Source organism: Melanerpes formicivorus, unplaced genomic scaffold, assembly GCF_026170545.1.
Source record: "Melanerpes formicivorus ecotype bairdi unplaced genomic scaffold, bMelFor1.0.p_v2 SCAF_53, whole genome shotgun sequence".
Taxonomy (NCBI): Eukaryota; Metazoa; Chordata; class Aves; order Piciformes; family Picidae; genus Melanerpes; species Melanerpes formicivorus.
In genome coordinates, this window is record NW_027142405.1 from 4223187 (window position 1) to 4246633 (window position 23447).

The window sequence follows — 23447 nt, forward strand, 5'->3', positions numbered from 1 at the left end:
CTGATTAATCACAGCACTAATGAACTCATGAGGTATATAGCGCCCACAAGGGACCACAAGCCAGGTCTCCAGGCGTCAGGCTGCTTGGCTGGAAGATGTACGATGGTGCTGGTGATAACACATGCAGAACCAAGGATGTCTGAAGCCAATGAGACATGGCAGGGCATGCATTTCCTCTCTCAGTGCATAGCCTGGCCATGGGAGATGGTTGTGTGGGAAGGCAAGGGCATCAGCAAAGCCTAGGTAAGCCAGAGCAAACCTTGTGATAGAGCAATGTGGTTAGAAGTCTGACATGAACAGGGCTGTGACTGTACTGCTTCTGACTGACACTGCTCTACCACTAATGCCCAGAAAGTGGAAAAGACTTAGAGGAGCAGTCTTTTTTTCCCAGGGTGTGTGATGGTCATGTGTAAGGAAGACTGGCATGGGAAGGGGCAGTACTGAGTGGGTAAAAGGTGAAATTTGCCTGTGTTGCAGCATTCATCCCACACTGTGCTGTGTATCGGTATTTCTGTGTCAGGAAAGGTGTGCTGGGGTAGAGACAGTCTTCAAGGGAGAGATTAAGGTTAACTTCCATTAGGAGCATTTTACAAGTGTAGCACTACAATTGCAGTTATACAGGCAAAGCATTGTTGTTGCTACTGACAGTCTTTCAGACACCATCTCTTTTGACCAGGTCCTTTGTTTGCATGTGATCCTTTGCCTGCATGTGCTTCTCCAAGGGCAAGTGAGCAGATGTGCCATCTTTCTCCTTTCCTTTGTTAATCCTCCACATCTCTTCACTACAACACTCATTCTCTCCATAACAGGGTTATTGACCTGCTTTTCTTCATGGCCCCTCCATGTGCCACTGTCTCTACACTTCATTTTAATGGTATTACCTGCCCTTATCATTCTTTTGTCCCTCTAGGCACTGAAGCCAGATAAAGCTGTTCAGTCCAAGAGCCACACAACTCCCTTGGCACGGGCTCTTTTCTGTTCCAATGGCCAGCCATGGCAACTTCTGCACAATCAGGGCATGTTATCATTTTTATCTGAAGAGTGTCATGCATCTTCCTCATTAGGAAGGATGTGAATCTGAATTATCTCCTTCTCTTTTAGCTTTACTCTTTTTGACATCCCCTTCTCTTTATAGTCCAGTCTCATAAATTCATTCTGCATGACATCTGTGTAATACATCCCCTCTTGTCTACCCAGACAGCTACAACTTTGCTGTTATAACTTCAGCTCTTGTTATCTTACGGATCAATCACTGTAGTCATCCTGTCATAAATCTGACAGATGTTGCCTACCCATCCACAGTGCTTCTGCAAAGATAACTTTCCCAACACTTGAGTCCAACTGTATTGTCCTCTATGCTTGCCCATTGCCCTGCTCTAGAAATTAAGCTACTTGACTTTACTTAAAGGTTTATCATGGGCTGTCTTCTCCCTACCTATTATCACCACCTTGGTATTGAAGAATTAGTTTCCACCTGTAACACCACACAGTCCTGGCCTCCTGAGCACTCATTCCATTTCTAAACATTCTTCATACTTGGAAGGAGTATCCTGTAAGCTTCTTTTTTGGTCTAAGCATCCATTCATAAGACTCTTCCTTTCCCCTTTGCCTCTCAGAATACCTAATATGGCTAATGTGCTGTCAGATGTTGTCTTATTTTACTCCCTTCCCTGGCAGGACTGCCCTAAAATTTCTGTTTAAGTCATGAATGCTTTGGGACTGGGACTGTCACACTGTTCTGCCCATGTACAGCACATGGTACAAAAGGAACATGGTCTCTGAAAAGGTCTCCTGCACACTTCAGTTATAAATACTTACACTTCATCTGTAAAAGCAAAGAGTTACATGCTAATAATACAGTAAAATTGTCACCCTCTCCCTGGTAAAATAAGCAATCCAGGAGAAAAACAGAGTGGCTAATATCTTCACACCCACACTCAGCTCAAAAGATATCACATCTCTTTCTATTCCTACCTGACATATCTTATGCCAAAACCTGAGGATGTGAGTTTTAGAGACATCACCTGAAGGACACCTCTAGCTAGGCTGCATATTGGGAGAGATATCTCTGAGCACACAACACTTCCAAATATAACTAGTGCAGTTAAGTCCTTGGCAGCTGGCCCCACTGCTATGCTGAGGGAAAGGACGGGGTGAGCACTCAGTGTAGATTCATCAGATCACCTCAAGCTATTTTATTGGTGGTTTAAACTGGATGGGCTGGGTGTGCAGACTGGGGGGCACATGTGGACCTGCTGGGGTGCCTTTGGGGCAGTGAATGCTGGCAGTGGGATGGTGTGCATCCAATGATGGCAAATGGCTGTGGGCAGGGAGAGGAGGAGTGACTGAAACATGTTCAGCCCTCACAGCTGTGTGCAGTGTGAGCATGTGTCTACAGCACCACTACACTCGCTAGTGCTTCAGAAAAGGGAGTCCTTGCCTTTTGCAGAGACTCAGGGAAATCTTGCCTTCTTTCTGTATGAACTAAAATCCTTCCTTAGCCCTGAAGTTTGACTAGTGTCACATTGAAATGAACTTCAAAGCACATTCACATCAAAACTGCTGGAGACTTAATTTTTGCTTGGTTTTGATACGCAACATGAAAATCACCTCAGGCTAACTGGCAATGCTTGTGACGAGCAAATCTTTTGGTGAAACAAGAGAGGGCTTCCAGTTTCTAGTGAAATCCTACCCCCCATCCCACTCCAGTGGGCATTTACATGGTTTTCTTGTGAACATTTCACACAGCTTTGAAAATCAAATGCTTCCTTACAGGAAATGGTTTTTTTTTCTCCTCTGTTGTGCATTCTTGTGGCTGGCTGCCAAAAGATCCTGATCTGAAACTCAGCTGTGCTTCTATGATCAGCTTTTGTGGCCATGGAAAATAGGGTTTTTTTCACTTCTACCTCCTTCATTTTCTTCAATGTTCAATACATATAAGCAAGTTAGAAGTCAGAACCTGAATGTTCTTTGCAGCCATCCTGGTCAAAAGTGTGATAGCAGAAAGTTAGGTTTCTTAGTAGCTCTAAAATATCTCTGAGGCATAAACCAGGTGCACTTTTATTGTTTTTATTCTGACAAAATTGATGTTTTTATTCTCAAAATGAGCTCCATACAGTATTTCAATGACAGTTAAAACAGTAAGTAACAAAACTCTTATCCTATATTAGGTTTTGCTGAATGTGAGGGGAGATAAAGCTCTTGCAAGTAATATGCAAACACAACAGAGGCTGAAGGAGCTGGGATTGTTTAGCCTGGAAAAGAGGAGACTCAGGGGAGACCTTATTGCTGTCTACAACTACCTGAAGGATGGTTGTAGCCAGCAGGGGTTTGGTCTCTTCTCCCAGGCAACCAGCACCAGAACAAGAGGACACAGTGTCAAGCTGCGCCAGGGGAAGTTTAGAGTCGAGGTAAGGAGAAAGTTCTTCACAGAGAGAGTTGTTTGTCATTGGAATGTGCTGCCCAGGGAGGTGGTGGAGTCACTGTCCCTGGAGATGTTGAAGAGGAGATTGGACGTGGCACTTGGTGCCATGGTCTAGTAGTCATCAGGTCTTGGGTGACAGGTTGGACTTTATGGTCTTTGAGGTCTTTTCCAACCTTATTGATTCTATGAAAATCTGTTTTACTGGTGTGCACCCTTTTGTACTGTCTTAAGGCATTCTGAAGTAACAAGGTAATGAAGCAGTCTCTGCTGCATTTGGACTTAAACAATGAGATAATGACTAATGTGGTAATTTCATGTGGGCAGATGCATGAAAATCCAGAAGGACACCCTGCTTGACACTTACACAATTGTAAATGAGTGCTGCAGTTATAAATGTCAAAAGACAGGGAGGAAGTGGTGTGGGGAAGAGGAGCAGGCCTGACAAAAAACGCTGAGCTGTGTACAACCAAAGCCCTTCATTTACTTTCTGAAAGCAAGGCCAAATCAAATTAGGAAGTAGAGGGACATTAGGTAATGATGTCCAACAGGAACACTTCACAGTCCTGTGTAGAGCAAGTTAAGTGAGCTTCATGCACAACAAATCAGGAACATCTCTGTTTGCTGGAATCTCAGCACTGTGGGTGTGTGTATGATGACAAAAGTGTCGCACATAACTTGTGGGATGAACCTGGGGAGTTTGCTTAGCCAGGATAAAAGAAGTTGAACTCTTTGCCAGAGGAGGGGTGTTAAAGAAACTACGTTCTGTAGTTACTCCACAACTGCATTGTATTTCCTTGCAAGCTTTTTCACCGAGTCCCAGTACTTATAACCTGAAATGTATGAGGATCTTAGCTTGCGTTTCCTTGAAGCACATTTCTTTGCCTTAGGGCTGTAGAGGAATACTTGGAAATATGGCCAAAGCACCTAGATAAGAGTTCTTTCCATTCACTTAAAGTGAACTAACAAAAAACCTACACGAGCCCCCAGAGAACAATGAGGAGACAATATACACATAACCAAAAAGTAAAGGTCATGCAAAAATGTCACTGTTAGATACTGAAAGTAGTGTAGCATCTCTCCAAAGGAATTTTAATGTGAGAGTAAATATGTTAATAGCCACTGATATAATCCCACTGCCTTGTGGGATCAGGGCAGTTTGAACCTCTCTGTCAATATGATACTATACTACTGGAATGTCTTCCGTTACCTTCTGCTGCAGCTGCAACACATCCCTTGAAAGAGCAATAGCATTTAAATGCTGTTGCTCAAACAACGCAGCTCCTGCCCACCTGCTTTGGATATTGTTTCCCACTTCTAAAATTCCAAAGGAAAGGCAGAAATGTTTTAAACTAAAGATTGGCCTCTCTGCAGGTCGTATCACTTCCACTTCTCCTCCTTTCTCCCCCGAGCTTAAAAATCATTTTTATTTGTGGTTTATATATGGTCTTGTGGTATTTTCTCTTGCTGTTTGATTAGTTCTACCTTTGTGTGGTATGCTCATGGCTCTGGGGCAGAGCACTGTGGAGGCCATTTAAAATCAGGTGCAAAATTACAACTCTTTGATAAATGATAAATCTTTATGTAATGTGTACGTAGCATAACTCAAGAGTCAAGAAATTCTGTTGCCAAATCACAAGCCAATAGTTCCATTTAATGCCACCAGAGATCTACTGGAAGAAAATAAGCTGGATTTGGGGTTCCTATCAGGACCTGGCTTGTTTTTAGATCCCATAGCCCCGTGAATAGAACATGAAATAACCATTTTAGTTATAAGGTAAAATAAATGCCATTTGGTGCTATTGGGACATTTTCAGCAGGCCTGTGTTATCGTCAGGAGATACGTATCATGAGACACAGAGAAGCTGGAATTTGTAGAATCATTTGGGTTTGGGTTGGAAGGGATCTTTAAAGGTCTTCTAGTCCAATTACCCTGTGAGCAGGGACATCTGCAATTAGATCAAGTGCTCAGAGCCCTGTCCAACTGATCTGAAATACTTCCAGAGATAGGGCAGCTACCATCTCAGTAGGCAACTGGACCAGTGTCCCACCATCCTAGCGTAACAAAATTGTTCCTTTTATCTAGCCTAAACCTAGTGCCTTTTGGTTTAAAGCCATTGCCCCTTGTCTTGTCACAACAGACCCTTCTAGAAAGTTCATCCCCATCTTTCTTATAGGCCTCCATTAAGTATTTAAAGGTCGTAATAATATGTCTCCAGTGCCTTTTCTTCAGGCTGAACAAGCCAAACACTCTGTAGGACGTAACCTGGGTAGTGTGAAGAACAGGCTTCCTGCTGTGGAAGCTCTGTTGTCCCTTATAGGCATGCACGGTGCCCTCAGCTAATGAACTGAAGGATACTTCTTCTAAATAAGCTCTAGTTAGCATAAATAGTTGAAAAGGGTGTAAATCACAAATGCATTTCAATTTACGTTAATAAAAAATTAAACCATTTAGAAGCTGGGTCGCTGGCTAATCAAAAATGCCATGGAAACAGTATCAGCTTTAGTGGCAAAGATGAGATCATAGACAAAGGCTTCAAAACCAGCACTGAATGATTCTGTGAATTTCTTGCCTGCTGTGCTTAATATTTTTAATCAGAAATTGCTAATAAAAATATGTGTTGCTCCAGCAGATTTCAGGCACAGGTTCCCGACATGAGGAGTAAAGCAAACCTCCTCCTAAAAGCTGTGCCATATTTTTTCATAGGTATTTAAGGCCAAGAAGGGACCATCAGAGACATGTAGTTTGACCTTCTACATGACAGAGGATTTAACTCAGTGATTGCCACCCTCAGGCTAGATTTCAAAAGTATGGAGAGATGTCTTCCTTCCTTTTTTATCTTTTGATCCCTCAGTGTGTTCAACTGCCTGAATCTGTCTCTTTGTTAAAATTATGGTACTGTGATTTTAATTTTTGTTTTGTTTTCAGAATATACACATATATATGTAAATGCATAAATACACAGGTGTGTGTGCAGACACCCAATTAAAATGGTTTGCATTTGTTGTAATGGTTGGCACCATCATAGAGATGACACGATTTAAAAGGATACAGAGACTCATAGGAAAATTGGGAGAGGGAAGAGGTGGCAGAAGGTAGTACGACCTCTGCATGCAGCTCATCATGTGCCTCTGTTGAAATGAGTATACTTGTTATGAAGTCAGCACAGGGAGGGATTAGAGGCCTGCAGAGAGAAACAACTTGCCTCACCCTGAAGAAAACTGCCAAAAACATAACGTAGGACAGAGAATTCTCCGTTTGGGCTCATTTTAAAAAGGCAGAAACAGTTCGGGCACTGAGCCCTTTGCAGGGAAAACTCCTTCCCTGTGCCCACTCTGGGAAAAGGTTGGGTAGAAACATGCATGCTGAGGAGCAAGTGTAGAGCAGCCAACTTGCATTGAGCTAGCTCTTGCATCTGTGCTGTATGGAAGCTGTGATGCTTTTAAGTTTTGCTTCAAAAAGTGTTTGCTGAAATCTTCATTGAGATCGTTTCAGTTTACATGGGCTAAAACCAATTTTTTTAAAAGCCTGTAGTCACTCCAGGGTTGTCAAGCCCAGGGAAGTGGTGGAGTCACCTTCCCTGGAAGTATTTAAAAGATCTGTAAATACAGTGCTTGGTTTAGTGGTGGCCTTGGCTGTGGTAGGTTAGCAGCTGGACTCGATGATCTTAAAGGTCTTTTCCAGCCGAAACAACTCTGTGATTCTGAGATATATTTACTCCAAGGACTATGGTAAACATGATAGGATACTGTGCAAACCTGCAACCATTTGGTGTGCATTGCCAGTGAAGACCCTTGGCCACCCTTGGAGAAAGAGTCTTGGTTAAATGGTCTGTGAAGTGCCCTAGTCCGATTAATGAAGCTGACTTATTTGCTGTCACTGGAAGTTGACCTGGAAGCTTATTTTAAAGCAAAACTGTAGTGAAAAGTTATCCCAATTCGGGTAGGTCAATACTTAAGAAGTAAGACTATATATAAAAAAGGACTTTTTGTTAGGATAGCTATCCTCTCTTTCACAATTCCCTTAATAACCATGACCACTCTGAATGACCTCCCAGTGGGCCTTCTTATTGATACTTCCCAGCAGGAGTTTCAGTCTGATAAGTAGGTCAGGATTCAGTTGGTCTGATTCCCATTTGAACGCATGACAAAACAAGAGGATTTCAGCTTTACCGTCAAAAAGGATCTTCTCTTTCATGTTCAGGTTATCTAACATCTAGAGGGCAGGTGCATAGGTTAAAAAAAATCAAGTAGGATGGAGAAGGATAGTGAGGAAAATAAAGTATTACTATGTAATACTTGACATGACAGCCTGACTAATAGTTCCATAATCTCTACCGTTTCCCGTCTACAACAGAGTTGTTCGGCTGCAGATAGTACTTAATGTCCCAAAATATTTTGTAGGCACATTGAATTTATGAAGAGATTTCCCACTTATCATCATAGTGCTATCTTTTTGGAGTGGAAGAGAGGATGTGTTGATACATTCTGCCCTCCTCCACAAAAATGCAGAAGGTGCAGGGGGCAAAACTGAACTTGCTCTGACAATTCCTGCTTTTCTCTTTTCCTCGTGTTCTGTATCCTGGGAAGGGAGTTCATGCAAATTCCCAGTGCCCCTCTGGCACTGGGAAAGGAAATTTAATCTAGTTTACTAATTCTCACATAGGCTTATGAGGAATAGAAAATGAAGAGGTGTGTCATCTACTCCGGTGAAGTTGGGGTGATGAGCTGAAACCAGCAAATATATTACAGAAAAAAAGATAGCAAGCTGGAATAAAACCAAGTTCCCATTGGTGAATTATTAGTCCACTGTTTATTACAATGTCTCGTTTCAATCCTAATGAGGTGGAACTTGATGAGATAATTACTTTGAACTATAGGATTCTGTTTGCCCACAACAAAAGCTTATAGTATGATATCGTCTCATCAAGCCCTTCCCTCTCTCTTAAAAGTTATTAGTTTTCCTTTAAATGGGATGTTTGTCTTTTCTCATTTAATGAAAATGGCACAGTGAGTGGAGATACCTGGTACCTATCAGGATTTATCTAAAGGTAACCATCATCTGCAGGTAGTTCCTACTCCGTCTGGTAGAGGACAATCTCAAAAAGAGGAACACCAAGGGGATATTTGCAGCAGGTCAAGGGAGGTGATTCTCCCCCTCTGCTCCACTCTGGTGAGACCCCACCTGGAGTATTGTGTCCAGTTCTGGAGCCCCTATTACAAGATAGGGGCATGCTGGAACATGTCCAAAGAAGGGCCACAAGGATGAACAATAAATAGTAAAGATGCTTCAGGTCTCTCTTGCATTCTGCTTTTGCTGACCATTTGTTTCAGCCTAGAATACTACGACTGTATGAATGAAAGAGTTCCTGCATTTTATTGCTTCGGTCCATAGTGTCAGGGTATGTGTAGTATTTCACTGAGCAGTTACTCAGAGTGGTAGGGTTTGGGTTTTAAACCCTTTTCTACAAAGTGATGTGATGTGCTAGTTGAGCCTCTTCACTTTGCTCAGGAACCATCATTTGGTAAGGAAAGGGGATGCAGGAAACTGCCTCCAGACTAAAAATAGCATCAGGATTTTTCTGTGGGTTCCAGTTGGAAGGATGCAGCCATACATTATAGAGCACAGGGCAAGGACTTTGTACCTGCTTATCTTTTTTTTCCTCCACAGGTATTACAAACTTTGCATGAAGCACCAATTTTTCTCTGGTGGAAGCTTCTTAGTTATTAGATCAGACTGATCCAACACAAATCTCATGGGGATGGCAAAGGGCAAAATATCTTCATCTTTTCATCTGAGGAGAGTAAGACTGAAGGAGCTCTAGGAGAGCTATGTTTATAACAAGAGAGATTCATTGAGGAAATAGGAGGGTATGATGCAATGTTGTGGAACTAAAGAAAAATAAGGAAAAGAAACAAAATGGATTATTAGTTAGGATGGAAACAGGATTTAGTAAATTAAGGAAGGAATTACATTTAGAAAAATACCATCTTATGCCCTTTAAAGCATTGGGGGGAAAATAAAGGCCTTATTTCTTTTATTCCTTCATATCTCACACCGGTAATGGTGTTAGTATAGAACAGTGACTTCTTTGTGTTTTTAAGTCCTTGCTTTTCTCTACACAGACAGAGCATGGTCTAGCTCCATAATGAGGCCATTGGAACTGCCATGCTGGGTCAGATTAACTTGCTGCCTTGTCTCCACAGCCCTTCTCAGCCTTTTAGCTGGAATCAAGTATGGTATCCTTTCCTGTCAATTTTGTGCCAGACATATCATCAATTTGAGCACTTGATGTTAAATGGGTGTGGGGAGTGGGAGGTGGACTTGCTTGCTCTATGCCTTGACCTAGCAACAGAGTGCCCCTGGGAGCAGGATGAGGTGATGGGAGGAGTAAACACTAGTAAATGCAGAGACAACAGTGTATAAGCAAGGCAAGCAGTCAGCAACACTTCACAGTATTTTCCCAGCCTTCAGTGGCTTGTGGTTCAAGGACTTTCTGAGCCAAAGTAAGTCTGTGTGAACTCATTTTCCTCCTTTTTCTGAGCCAGGTAAATTGTAACATTCTGCGGGAAAGAGAGTGCAGCAACCCTGTACAGACAGCCTCTGAAGAACCATCTCTTTCTCTTGGCTTTGAAACCTCTAGCTGTCTTTCCCGTTGATTCTCTATAGGTTTGGTGGTGGTTTTTTGTTTGGTTTGGGGTTTTTTTTTCTGAAAGACATGAAATAACTCTTGTTTCATTCACCAGCCTTGGTAGGCCACTTAGGATTTTTAAAATCTGTGTGATGTCTCTTTTAAAACTTGTAAATTATGATTACAATACAAGTACAGTTAATTTAGTTTAATGGCAGGCTGTGTAAGCAAGAAGCTAGCAGGAAGTTAGAACAATGATACATCCTTCAAAAGACATTTCAGTGTGATTAAGGGACAATACAGGAGCTATTAACTGTCAGGCTGCAATGAAGTTAAACAGCTTGTTTTGTTTTTACTGGAAAGCAGAAGGACTATAAAGAATTTAAAATGTCTTTCAGATCAGGGTAAAGGAGTTGCTAAGAAGCTATTTCCTCATGTGAAAACCTTACAGAAATTTCTGAGGAGCTAGAACCTCCTGAACTCTATTCATAGGGAATAGGTAGGAGAGTTGCATAGAGGGACCATTTATCGTTCTAAAATGCTTTTTCTTTGATGTTTTGTCCTGTTCTTACAATTCAGACAGATAGTACTCTGGTTCTTTGTTGGAAAAACAAAGGGAAGAAACAGAAATATTGAGCTCTGTCAGACCCACGTGGGTAAACCTTAGCAAGGTCTAAGGCCTTGTAACCCATGCCAGATCTTAAGCACAGAAGAATTTATAAGTTCCCAGAACTGAAGACAATCCAGGTTTTGTCAACCGAAGAGATGCAGTGAGGACACTATGAAGGGCATGGGCGTTTGGAAAGCCCTTCAGGCATTGGTTTTGTTTTCATATATTTTTAATGGTTTCAGATTTTTGCCTTCAGGATAGATATGGTTTAGGGAACTCCTAGAAGCATGTGGAATCTTTCAGAACCCCCAGCCTATGTTTCTTTAGATTTCAATACTTTTGTTTCATAGTTTCATAGTTTCATAGTTTCATAGTTTCATTCAGGGTTGGAAGGGACCACAAGGATCATCTAGTTCCAACCCCCCTGCCATGGGCAGGGACACCCCACACTAGATCAGGCTGGACAGAGCCTCATCCAGCCTGCTCTTAAACACCCCCAGGGACGGGGCCTCGACCACCTCCCTGGACAACCCATTCCAGGGTTTCACCACTCTCATGGTGAAGAACCTCCTCCTCACATCCAGCCTGAATCTCCCCACCTCCAGCTTCATTCCATTCCCCCTAGTCCTATCACTACCTGATATCCTGAGAAGTCCTTCCCCAGCCTTCCTGTAGGCCCCCTTCAGATACTGGAAGGCGACAATTAGGTCTCCTCGGAGCCTTCTCTTCTGCAGACTGTACAGCCCCAACTCCTTCAGTCTGTCCTCATAGGAGAGGTGCTCCAGCCCTCTGATCATCCTCGTGGCCCTTCTCTGGACACGTTCCAGCACCTCCACATCCCTCTTGTAATAGGGGCTCCAGAACTGGACACAGTACTCCAGGTGGGGTCTCACCAGGGCTGAGTAGAGGGGGAGGATCACCTCCCTCGACCTGCTAGCCACACTTCTCCTGATGCAGCCCAGGATCTGATTGGCTTTGCGGGCTGCAAGTGCACACTGAGAGCTCATGTTGAGCTTTTTGTCCACCAGCACCCCCAAGTCTCTCTCCTCAGGGCTATCCTCCAGCCAGTCACTGCCCAGCCTGTATTTGTGCCTGGGATTGCCTCGACCCAGATGCAGGACCCTGCACTTGCTCTTATTGAACTTCATGAGGTTGGCCTGTGCCCACCTCTCCAGCCTGTCAAGGTCCCTCTGGATGGCCTCCCTTCCCTCCAGCGTGTCTGCTGCACCACACAGCTTGCTGTCATCAGCAAACTTGCTGAGGGTGCACTCAATGCCACTGTCCATGTCCCCCACAAAGATGTTGAATAAGATAGGTCCCAGGACTGATCCCTGAGGGACTCCACTTGTCACTGGCCTCCACTGGGACATGGAGAATGTTGGCATTGATCACTTTTTGTTAAATGTTATATTGGTGTTTTTCACCTGAGTGCATGCTCTGGCACTGTTTGCACTGAAGAAACTTCCATTTCTGTAAGACTCACCTTTTGTTGTGCATAAATGCTATTTTTTTGGTTTAGCTAGAGGTGATAAAGCCAGATGTGGTAGAATAGAATAGAATAGAATAGAATAGAATAGAATAGAATAGAATAGAATAGAATAGAATAGAATAGAATAGAATAGAATAGAATAGAATAGAATAGAATAGACCAGGTTGCAAAAGACCTTTGAGATCATCAAGTCCAACCTATCATCCAACACTATCTAATCAGGTCAATGATGGCACCAAGCACCCCATCCAGTCTCTTCTTAAACACCTCCAGTGATGGTGACTCCACCACCTCCCTGGGCAGCCCATTCCAATGGGCAATCACTCTCTCTGTATAGAACTTCTTCCTAACATCCAGCCTAAACCTCCCCTGGTGCAGCCTGAGACTGTGTCCTCTTGTTCTGGTGCTGGCTGCCTGGGAGAAGAGACCAACCTCTGCCTGTCCACAATCTCCCTTCAGGTAGTTGTAGAGAGCAATAAGGTCACCCCTGAGTCTCCTTCTCTCCGGGCTAAGCAGCCCCAGCTCCCTCAGCCTCTCCTCATAGGGCTTGTGTTCCAAACCCCTCACAAACTTCGTTGCCCATCTCTGGACATGCTCCAGCAAGTCAACATCCTTCCTAAACTGAGGGGCCCAGAACTGGACACAGGACTCGAGGTGTGGCCTAACCAGTGCTGTGTTCAGGGCCAGAATGACTTCCTGGCTCCTGCTGGCCATGCTGTTCCTGATACAGGCCAGGATGTCATTGGTCTTCTTGGCTTCCTGCGCACACTGCTGGCTCATGTTCAGCCAGCTGTCAACCAGTACCCCCAGATCCCTTTCTGTCTGGCTGTGTCCAGTTCTAGGCCCCTCAATTTAAGAAGGACATTTAGATACTTAATCATGTCTAGAGAAGGGCAATGAGGCTGGTGAGAGGCCTCGAGCACAAGCTCTGTGAGGAGAGGCTGAGGGAGCTGGGATTGTTTAGCCTGGAGAAGAGGAAGCTCAGGGGAGACCTTATTGCTCTCTGCAGCTACCTGAAAGGAGGTTGCAGACAGGTGGTGATTGGTCTCTTCTCCCAGGCAACCAGCACCAGAACAAGAGGACACAGTCTCAAGCTGCACCAGGGGAAGTTTAGGTTTGATGTAAGGAGAAAGTTCTTCACAGAAATAGTTATTGGCCCTTGGAATGTGCTGCCTGTGGTGGTGGTGGAGACACCATCACTGGAGGTGCTCAAAAGCAGATTGGACGTGGCACTTGAAGACATGGCTTAGTTGTCATGAGGCGTTAGGTATTAGGTAATTGGTTGGACTTGATCTCTGAGGTTTTTTCCAGCCTGGTTGATTCTATGATTCTATGAGATGCAGGATGATGGGATGGAATAACTATTTACAATATCCTGTGTCCACCCCTGGGATGGACTGTCCAGCCCCTGGACTCTCTGTCTCTGGAGGACTTTTATGTGTATGGTATGGACACTTAGGCCTCAACCTCTAACACCCTCATACTCCCATCTGCCTCTCCCATCCCTGCAAATTGTCACAGTCACATGTGTTCACATCGTGTCTTTTTTTTTCTCTAAAAAACTCACAGATGAAACCCATGTTCAGTTCACATCAAAATGTTATTGCAGATGCTTCATAAAAGTCTGTAGCCATGATCCTGCTCTCTTTCTGTGGCAACTATTTACATAAAAGATGCCCATGTGAGATTGTTGCAAAACCATCAAATTAGAGATGGTGGGGACTGTTAGCCACTGCTCCTGGCAGTAATTGAGGAAGGCAGGCTCAGGAGCCTTGGCTGAATATTTGTCACTAAACCTGTACTTCCTTCCTTACCTGGCTTCCTCCGCAGCTCCAGAGGGCATTTCTGATTTGGGCAACTGGTCTTTTACTCTTGGTTGAATCTCCAAGTGTTTCCAAGCTGTGATATGCTGGCTGCTTGTGGTACACAAATGTGTTCAAAATGCTACCTGGCTGGAGAAAAGATAGATACTCCGTTCCCAGTGGCGGTCCCTGCTGCTGCAGGAACTGCCACATGGAAAAAAATGCATGGGTCTCTCTCTTTAATTTTTTTATGGGCAGAGATCTCCTGTAGAGCCTTGCTTTGGCCATTTGCCAGCTGGGAGAGGTTAGAAAACAGTCTGGAAGTGGCTTCCACAAGTCTTTCATGTCTGACAGACTGGGCCAGGTGGACATTTCATTCAGGAGTTCATGTGTTTTGCCAGCCAATTTCTTTTCTATGCTTGATGACTTTTGCAGCACATTCTGTGCAGCTTGGGTTAATCTCATCCTTTCATCCTCCTGTGATCTCACTCGGTCTCCTGGAGTGTGAAGTGTGAAGGTGCAGTTGGTCTCTTCTGTACTCCAAACCCTCAGGCTGCCAGTGCTGGAAAGAGGAGGACATGGTGGCACTGGTGTTTACGCCTAATTCTTGAGTGTTTCCAAACTGGAGAAGTACCTGTCCTTGCAGAGATCAGTTCTCCAATGGAGAAATCCTGCTAGCACTGGTGTTTCAGTGCAAATTTGAAATGATAAACTCTGGCCTGTATGTACAAAACCAGTCATCCAATTACACGCTGAATTTAGGTAGAATGTCTTTTTAGAAAATAATGTGGGAAACCCTGCAAATCTTCCTAGAGAATAAATGAGCAATTACTCTGGGTTTTTTTATGAACATAGGCTATAGAATGTACAGATGGCCGGCTTAGTGTCTGCCATTGCATTGGCATATGCAGGCAGCGGCTTCCAGTACGTATGTGTAACAGTAACTGGATATTAAAACTGAACAGTCATGTAGCACTCTGTATGTTTTCCCTCATTCTAAAAAATCTGGCCTGCTATATTTAGGCAGTGTATTACCATTCTTTTTTGGAATGTCTGCACAATATTTACTGAATTCATAAGTCAAAATATGAATTCAGTTTCCACCACTTTTAAAGCACACTTACCATTTCTGTGGGCTCATCTTATTTGCACTTAATAGAAAAGTCGCAAGTTGAATAAGAAGTTTTGAGAGAGAAAAGCATTTCACAAAAGAAGGTGTCATCTTTATGCTCTTAAAGATCCACAGAGAGGATACATCAGATGGAAAAATCCTCAATGTGCTGAAATTAATAGAAATTCCTATTAATAAAATGTATTAATAGAATTTTTCAGGTGTGGATTAGGATGCTCACATGGAGTGCTTAATAACCTGAAGTCAATCAACACTTCATCTGCAGTCATTGTGAGGAGGAGGTTCTTCACCATGAGAGTGGTGAAACCCTGGAATGGGTTGTCCAGGGAGGTGGTTGAGGCCCCGTCCCTGGAGGTGTTTAAGCCCAGGCTAGATGAGGCTCTGACCAGCCTGATCTAGTGTGGGGTGTCCCTGCCCATGGCAGGGGGGTTGGAACTAGATGATCCTTGTGGTCCCTTCCAACCCTGAATGATACTATGATACTATGATACAATCTTGAAAACTTCTGCCATTTACTCAGTCTATAATGGGCTCTGAGCTGTAGGAGTCCATTATGCAAATACCTATTTAAGTTTTGTATGGACCACAGTTAAAAGCACAGCTGGAGAAAATTTCTTGGCTTTTACATGACCAGTAGACAGGCTCCAAAGTGAAGTATCTCTGCTGTTTCAAATAATTTTCATACCAAACTAACTTAAGACAATTAAATTTTCACTATGAATGCCTGTATTGTCTGTCTTTCCCACTCTTGATTTCTTCCCAAGCCTAGCAGTTAAGGATTACTATTGAATCAGGACAGAAGATGAGGCATGCTTTCACTATTGCTTGTCATTTTTAGGTCATAAGAGATCTCTTTTTTTTGCCTTATGTCTTCAAATCACAGAATACATCTGGTTGGAAGAGACCTCAAAGACAGCAATTTTCCCTTGTGGCCAAGAGGGCCAATGGTATCCTGGAGTGCATCAAGAAAAGTGTGTCCAACAGGTCTAGGGAGGTTCTTCTCCCCCTCTACTCTGCCCTGGTGACACCACACCTGAAGTATTGTGTCCAGTTTTGAGGTCCCCAATTCAAGAGACACAGAGATCTGCTAGAGAGAGTCCAACGGAGAGCCACGGAGGATGATCAGGGAACTTGAGCATCTCCCCTATGAAGAGAGACTGAGACATCTGGGGCTGTTGAGTCTTGAGAAAAGAAGACTGAGAGGGGATCTGATCAATGTGTATAAACATCTGAGGGGTGAGTGTCAAGTGGAGGGGGCCAATGTCTTTTCAGTGGTGCACACTAGTAAGACAAGAAACAACAGGTTCAAGCTTGAGCATAGAAGGTTTCACCTCAACATGAGGAGAAACTTCTTTACAGTGAGGTTGATGGAGCACTGGAACAGGCTGCCCAGAGAGGTTGTGGAGTCTCCTTCTCTGGAGACTTTCAAAACCCACCTGGATGCATCTCTGTGTGTACTACCCTAAATGATCCTGTTTTGGCAGGGGGGTTGGACTGGATGATCTCTTGAGGTCCTTTCCAACCTCTGACATTCTGTGCTTCTGTGATCGTCCAGTCCAACGCTTGACCCAGTACTGAAGGAGTCAACGGTAAACTATGTCCCTAACCACCAGGCCCACACATTGCTTAGAGACATCCTACGTGTATAAACTTTAAAACACCAAATTCCATGAGAGATTTTTAAGAGAGTAATTTGTCAAGCCTGGAGGCCTTAGTAAATTATCCCCTTGAATATTTAGGAAGCAGGACTTGTAGCAAGAGTTAGCTCTGCAAATGCCAGGCATTAACAAATACTTGCCTTCATTCTTCCTTTTGTCCACAATAGCAGCATTTTACTTGCCTGGAGTTTGACCTGATCAAAAGAGGATATTTTTTTTTCATGAAAGCTGAGTGTACAGAGTCTCCTCTGACACTGACCGTGAAAGACTTAAGGCTTTCCTTGCCATGTGCTTGTCATCATTCAGGGAGACGTTTTCTGTCACGTGTGAGGTGCAAATAAAGTCTGCAATAGTCACTTCAAGACTCTAATATATAAAACATTCCCCCCCCACAGTTATCATTCTAGTGTTAAGTTGCAAATGAAGTGGAAAATCTTCTGTGTTAACAAGACATAATAGTGAAGCAATTGGACTGGGGGCTTGGTGCCCCGGTTTTTGTGTCTATAAGAAAGCATTACTTGCATGAAATGGAGAATCTTTTCTTCTCTTTCATGGCAGTGGCAGGAATTTTATTTTATAAAGCTTACTCTTACTGCTCTAGGCTTATTCATGTTCTCATCTGAAAACACTGGCAGTAATATCATAGGTGATGAGCTGTTTCGTTGTCTTTATCTGTAGATCCCACAACAATATAAGATGAAATTACCCTTTTGCTGGAAACTAATAGCCTATTTTATATCTCCTCCCCTAATGTTGTCAGATTACATTAATCATAAATGTCAACGAAGTCTCCAGATGACTTCCTGACTTCTGACAAAAGGCCTTCATCTCAGCCTCTTAAATTCCAAGGTCAAGGGGAATGTAACATTCAAAATAATTATTAGCATTATTTTACCTTGACATTTCAGCCCTGCTTTCAGTTTAGCATTCCAACCAGGCAGTGAAGATGAATGTCGTTTTTCGATTCACTGGAGGGAATTGCCCCAATTAAACCTGACTCTAAGGTTATCTAAAGCCCCGTATTAATGTGGCATCCTGTTTTTTAGCAAGAAATACTTCATGAAAGAGAGAAACTTTCATTAAAAGCATTCAAGATTTACTGTGACAAGACCAAGCAATTTCTGAATTGCAATTTTCCCCTTAGGCTAGGATAGTAATCAGCGCTTCTCATTTTCAGAGGAGTCAGTGATTGCGCTGCCCAAAAGATTCTTTTCCTTTTGTTTCAGCTAAAAGGTCAGAGTTATACTTTTGTCTAATCATGAACTATTAGTGCTTCCTTGTCAAAACCTTGTTATGTGTCCAGGATGTATTTTGTACATACCTATATTAATGTAAATTTTTCATATCATGTCAGGTAATAGGAACAGAACATGTTGTTTGTGGTTTTTTTTTCCCCTGCACAGAAAAAGTTTTCACCAAAGCACAGATGAAAAGAAGACACAACCACTGTGCCACACGCAACCCCACAGCTATTTGACCTTGACTGAGGGGAGAGCTGGCAGTCTGGTTCACTCAAACAATTGTTTACTTCCTGCAAACTTTTGATGACCCTTGAGATTCTGGAAGTCTGTTCTGATAATGAGGTAAATAACTATGCAAACATCATTCTCTGTACATGGGTCAGAAAGCAGGTGCACGCAGCCAAATGGCAGACACCAGTTAGTCTTCAGACAGTGGGATGTTTTGGTACAGTATGGAGAATAAAGCAAGTTCCTGTGATGAGCACCATGTATTTCAACGGTGTTCCCATTTGATCCGTGGCAAAGCTTTGGAGTCAAGAAAACAAATGGAGCCACGCTGCAAAAGGATATACAAGACTGCATAGTTGTAGCTCCCTGTTCTTATTAGCTTGCTTTCCTGTTACCCTGTGCCTTTCCGTGAAACCTTGAAGATTAAAATTGTTTTGCATGTTTGGGGCTGCAAGTCATGGCTACTCTCCAGCTGATAGCAAATTGCTATTTGCATCTGTTGTGGTTGTGTGCCCAGTGTGTGATTTCACACAACTGCTGTGGCCTGGATGGTTTCGATGGAAGTGGAATTTATTGACTTCTAGTTAAATCTGACTTTCGGATTTCACCTACCTGGAAAGTAAAGTGATTGATGTTGACACTCCTGTTCCTCTAACCTCTAGCTCCTTGCAGATTCATACTTCAGATGCTTTTGTCTGCAGTACAAACATGTTCTTTCTGTTATTGTTTCTTTATTTTCAACTACATGCAGTTCGATGCATAGATGTGTAACAATCTGAAATGTTTTTTTCACTCAGAATTTTCAAGCATTGCTTTAAATGCTGTAGTTTTTGACAAGGCTTATAGTTATAAGTCTATTGTAGACAAGTGTCAGAACTCTTTCTGTGCAAAGTTGGTTAAGCAATGCACCTCTGTAATTTATCATGGAAGTCCACAGGAGTCTTGAGTCCCTTTGCAATTTCCATTTCCTTCCCTGCTTCCTCCTATGTGATATTTACTAAGGATAGCTGACTTGATCTTTAGTGAGTTTATGGCCAGCAGTTCTTCACCCCTTTCTAATTTGGCTTTCAATGAGTTAAGTGGCGTGGGGAATAATTTTAAGACATGTAGAAGCTTTTGTCCTCATGGCTGTGAAGCTTAACAAAAGCAGTGAATCTGAAGAACATGGCAGAAAGAATTGATACTGAACCCTGTGGAAATGATCCTGTGCTGTCTCAGCTAAGGATCTGGTCCATTTTCTGAAACAGAATTGCATTTATTCACTTATTACTGCATTACAAAGGTGCTGCAGTAAAGCACACATTCCATACATATATACATGTAAGGATATAAAAGAATCTGTTTCTGGCCTTTTTCATCATAATTTCTGCTGAGTGTTATCTGGTATTGAAAGAGAGTGCAAGAAGAGTTCCATTGAACATCTTTAATTTTCCTTCCCCCTCCCCACTGCCTTTCCCTACGTTTTAAATGTTCTTTTTAATTTTGTAACAGTGTTTTCCAAGGTATCTGAATGTCTCATTAGTGCTAATCTACTGGATGGGACCCTGGAGAATGGGAAAGAGTGATTTAGAAGAGCTAGCTGTAACCCAGCAAAACCAGGTTTGCTAAATTCCCTGTCATCCATCTGCTTTATATAACCTTTTGAGGAGAGCTCTCTCATGAGGTTTCCTCTCTATTCCTTCAGGTTTACATGACCCCATAAAATTAAGCTTTCTTATAGTAGCATTTTCCTTCTGTTTCCAGCAAGCCTGTTTCTGAGACTGGTGGTTTGGAGGGCTGAGAACACAATCTATTGCTTCCACTGTACTCTTCAGTTTTTGAGCCAGCAGCAAATATTCTTTCCTAGAAGTGCACTGCAGCCCACAAATTCACCTTTTCAGGAGACCATGCTGTGGTGCCATTTCTAATTTAATTATTTCTTTGTACAGTTCCACTTCTCAGCCCCTGGAACCTAAACCTTGGAAGATAATTATTTCTGTCCCTGAAGAGGAATCTTTCAAATCTCTTTGCATCTTGTGGGTTAAGTGTTTAATGTTTCAGATGGAGGTCGGTAGGCATGAGAACAGAAGCTGGATGAAATTAGTTGTGTTCAGTGCCTATCCATTTTAAAGAATTTTCCTTCTGGACCTAAACATCCTTTTTTTACATTAAAAGTATCTTTGGAATTGTCAGTGAAGAGGAATTGCAGGTTATTTCCCCCCCTCTTAACTAGGATAAATACAGAGTAAAGGAGTGTCTGGCTGATAATGGATCTGCAGCAGCACACCTCCAAGGTCCTTATTGTCTGTGTTTTTCATTAAGGGATACATGTCTTCATAGTAATATAGAAATGCTTACAAAGGAGTGCTGTTAAGTGTGGAGGAGCAAATAGATTAAAATCTATTTTTGGAGTCAAATAAATTTTCTTGAAACTTAAAAAATAAATTACTCCAAGCTGAAAAGAGGTCCTAAAAAAAAAGTCAGTCTCTTGAGGTAATTTATATGTGTGTACAGACACAGACAGGTATTCTGGTCTGGCTTTTTAGTTTGAGACAGTTATAAAAGTGATTGAAAACAAAAGGAGTTGTTTGGGAGCACTGCTTCAGTGAATCAAAACTATTAGGGATTTTACTGTTGAGAAAACAAGATTTATTTAATAGGCCTCTCCAAAGGTTTTTTTATCCTCTGCCTCCAAGCCAGAGTGGACATTGGCATGTGAGATGGTTGCAGGCTGTGAATTTTCAAAGAGGTTTAAAGTAACAAGACCACCCTAGTTGCTCTACTAATGCTGCTGTGTTGCCCTTAGACTTTTGTAAGTGTTTGAATTGCAGAGGCAGCAAAGTAATTGAGGAGGCTTGTTCAGGAAGCAACTTATGAACATTTCCTTACCCAAGAGCCCTTTCGTCAGGAACCTGAAAGCAAATGTAGCTGAAAGAAACCTAGTGAAAACCTTAATGTAACAGCATTCATTCTCTGATTGGGGTTTTTGTGGGGTTTTTTGTTTGGTTGGCTTTTGGGGGGGTTTTGGTTTGGGTTTTATTGTTCTTTGTTGTGGTTGGTTGTTGGGTTTTTTGTTTTTGTTTTGTCCTCTTTTGTTTTAATATGGTTTATGGTTTAAAACGGTTTATTCTATTCTGTTCTAATACGTCCACTGTGCTTTTTCTACCAAATTATAGTTTTCCACCCATTGCCTAAAAAAACACAACAATTCAACAATGAAGCAGTTTTCCAGCAGCTTTGGTTACAAAGGCATTGGGCTACATGAAGAGTATGCTGGCAACAAACAACTGATGTAATTTAATGAGGTGTAACTGAGTAATTTGGGGCATCCAGCAGGTTTTTGCTATAAGGGACTACATCAGAAGGCCTCTTTCATAAGCATTCTGTGATTGGCTTTTGGAGTTGTCCTCCCAGAGCAGCTATAAAATGCATTGTTCTGATGCTGATCTATGGGCCCTGAGTACCTGCTTTTCACCCATTTAATTAGTTAGAGAAAAACAGAGCCAGAGGATAAGTGACTCTCAGGTCTCGTAATTTCTTTTCACATTGTAGTACTTGCATAGAACTTGAACAGAGAGAAGGTGACCTTGCTTGTAATTGTAACATTCCTTATTTTTTTGTTTAATATAAGCAAAACTCTTTTGGTCTTTGTATTCCCATGCTCTTGGAGTTGTGGGTAGTGAGGAAGATTAGTCCAATTTCCATTGCAGAAATGGTCAAATTTCCTGAGCTCATGTCTCATTCCAGTAACAATGCTACTTCAACAGGAGTTAGTGATGCTACATCTGCTTGCATACATAGGCCACTATGGAAACCATGCTGAAAAGATGCTTGGAAGTTAGCCTGGTGGTGTGTGGTTGGTTGGTTGATTTTGAGAGAGGGTTGGTTGTTTTTTTCCAACGTAGATGCTCAAGTTATGTACATGTACAAAGGCTGTTATAAGCACTGTAGTCAAGCAGTTGAAATTGGACCCATATAGTAGCTGAGGAATATGCTTTGCATGGACAGCTCTTTGAAATGTTTTGCAAGTGCTTCTTAAGCACTTATGGAAAAAAAACCCAACAAAACCCCACTGACAGAAAAACAAAAGTCTGGCGTTGCTCACTCTTAAGAGCTGGGGTTGCAGCCAAATGTCTAAAATAGAAGGGCAGCATAATAGTCTTTTATGGTGATTAATACAAAGCCTCTGTTCGAGTTCCTAACTTATATCAGTCCTAAATATAATAGCAGGTGATCTGAGAAGCAGTGGAGAGAAACTTGTGAGCGAGAGAGCAAATGAGCTGCATTTTACTTAGTAACCTCTATCAGAGAACTGACTCACTGACTAAAACTGGTTAAACCAGGATGTTGAAGCCTTCAGGAGTTAGATGCCTTTACAGGCATCTGTTTAAGGAAAACCCACACCTTTCATTTAAAAAAAAAAAAAGCCATACTTCATTAATTGGCCAAGTTGTCTTATCCAGAAAACTTTGATCAAAAACTTTGGTAGTTCTTCAAAGCCGATGCTAACCACTGTGGGTGGAAAGCCAAAGTGAAAAGTATGCAAAGGTTTTTCATACCTCCTGCTTTCCTTTTAGTTGGAAATGCCAGAAGTGGGGCTTTCTCACTCCCCATGTTGTTGTTTCCCCTGTTTCTCGTCACAGAGTCCTTGGTGGAAATGGGATTGTGGTCTATGATTGTGAAACCTCTTTGTTTTTCAGAGAGCAATGAGCAATCACAAAAGAGTGATCTGTGCTAAGAAATAGGTGATGTTATTATTCTTTCTGTGTTTTGCCACAGCCAGCATAAACTTGAGTTTAACAGTGGCAGGTACTGAGGCTGCAGCCTTTCCTACAAGTGCCTTGATCTCATCTATACCTAATAGAAATTAATGCTCAGTATCTTGCAGGACTTGCCTTCATACCCAGGTTTAAAAGAGGGGTTAAGATGGTCACAGGAGTGCTTTCTGCTGTCTTTTTCTTAAATGTCATGTTTTCCGTCTCTCTGCCTTAGAGACAAACTAGTTCAGGTAGCGAGGCAAAATTGTATCCAGTCAAGCCTTTCTCTGTAAAGTTAAGGGAAGCACTGCTGGCATATGCAATTGAAGGTGGGGGTGGGGAGGTGTATATGTTAAGTGCTCTCCACTCATCCAAAACTGTCTTGGGAAGTTTTATGAAACTCCGCAAAGGCAGTTGTAAGATTGTAGTGGGTGGGAAGACACGAGAAAATGGGTGGAGTGGTGAGAAAAATTTAAGAATAGCTGGCAATTAATCTTA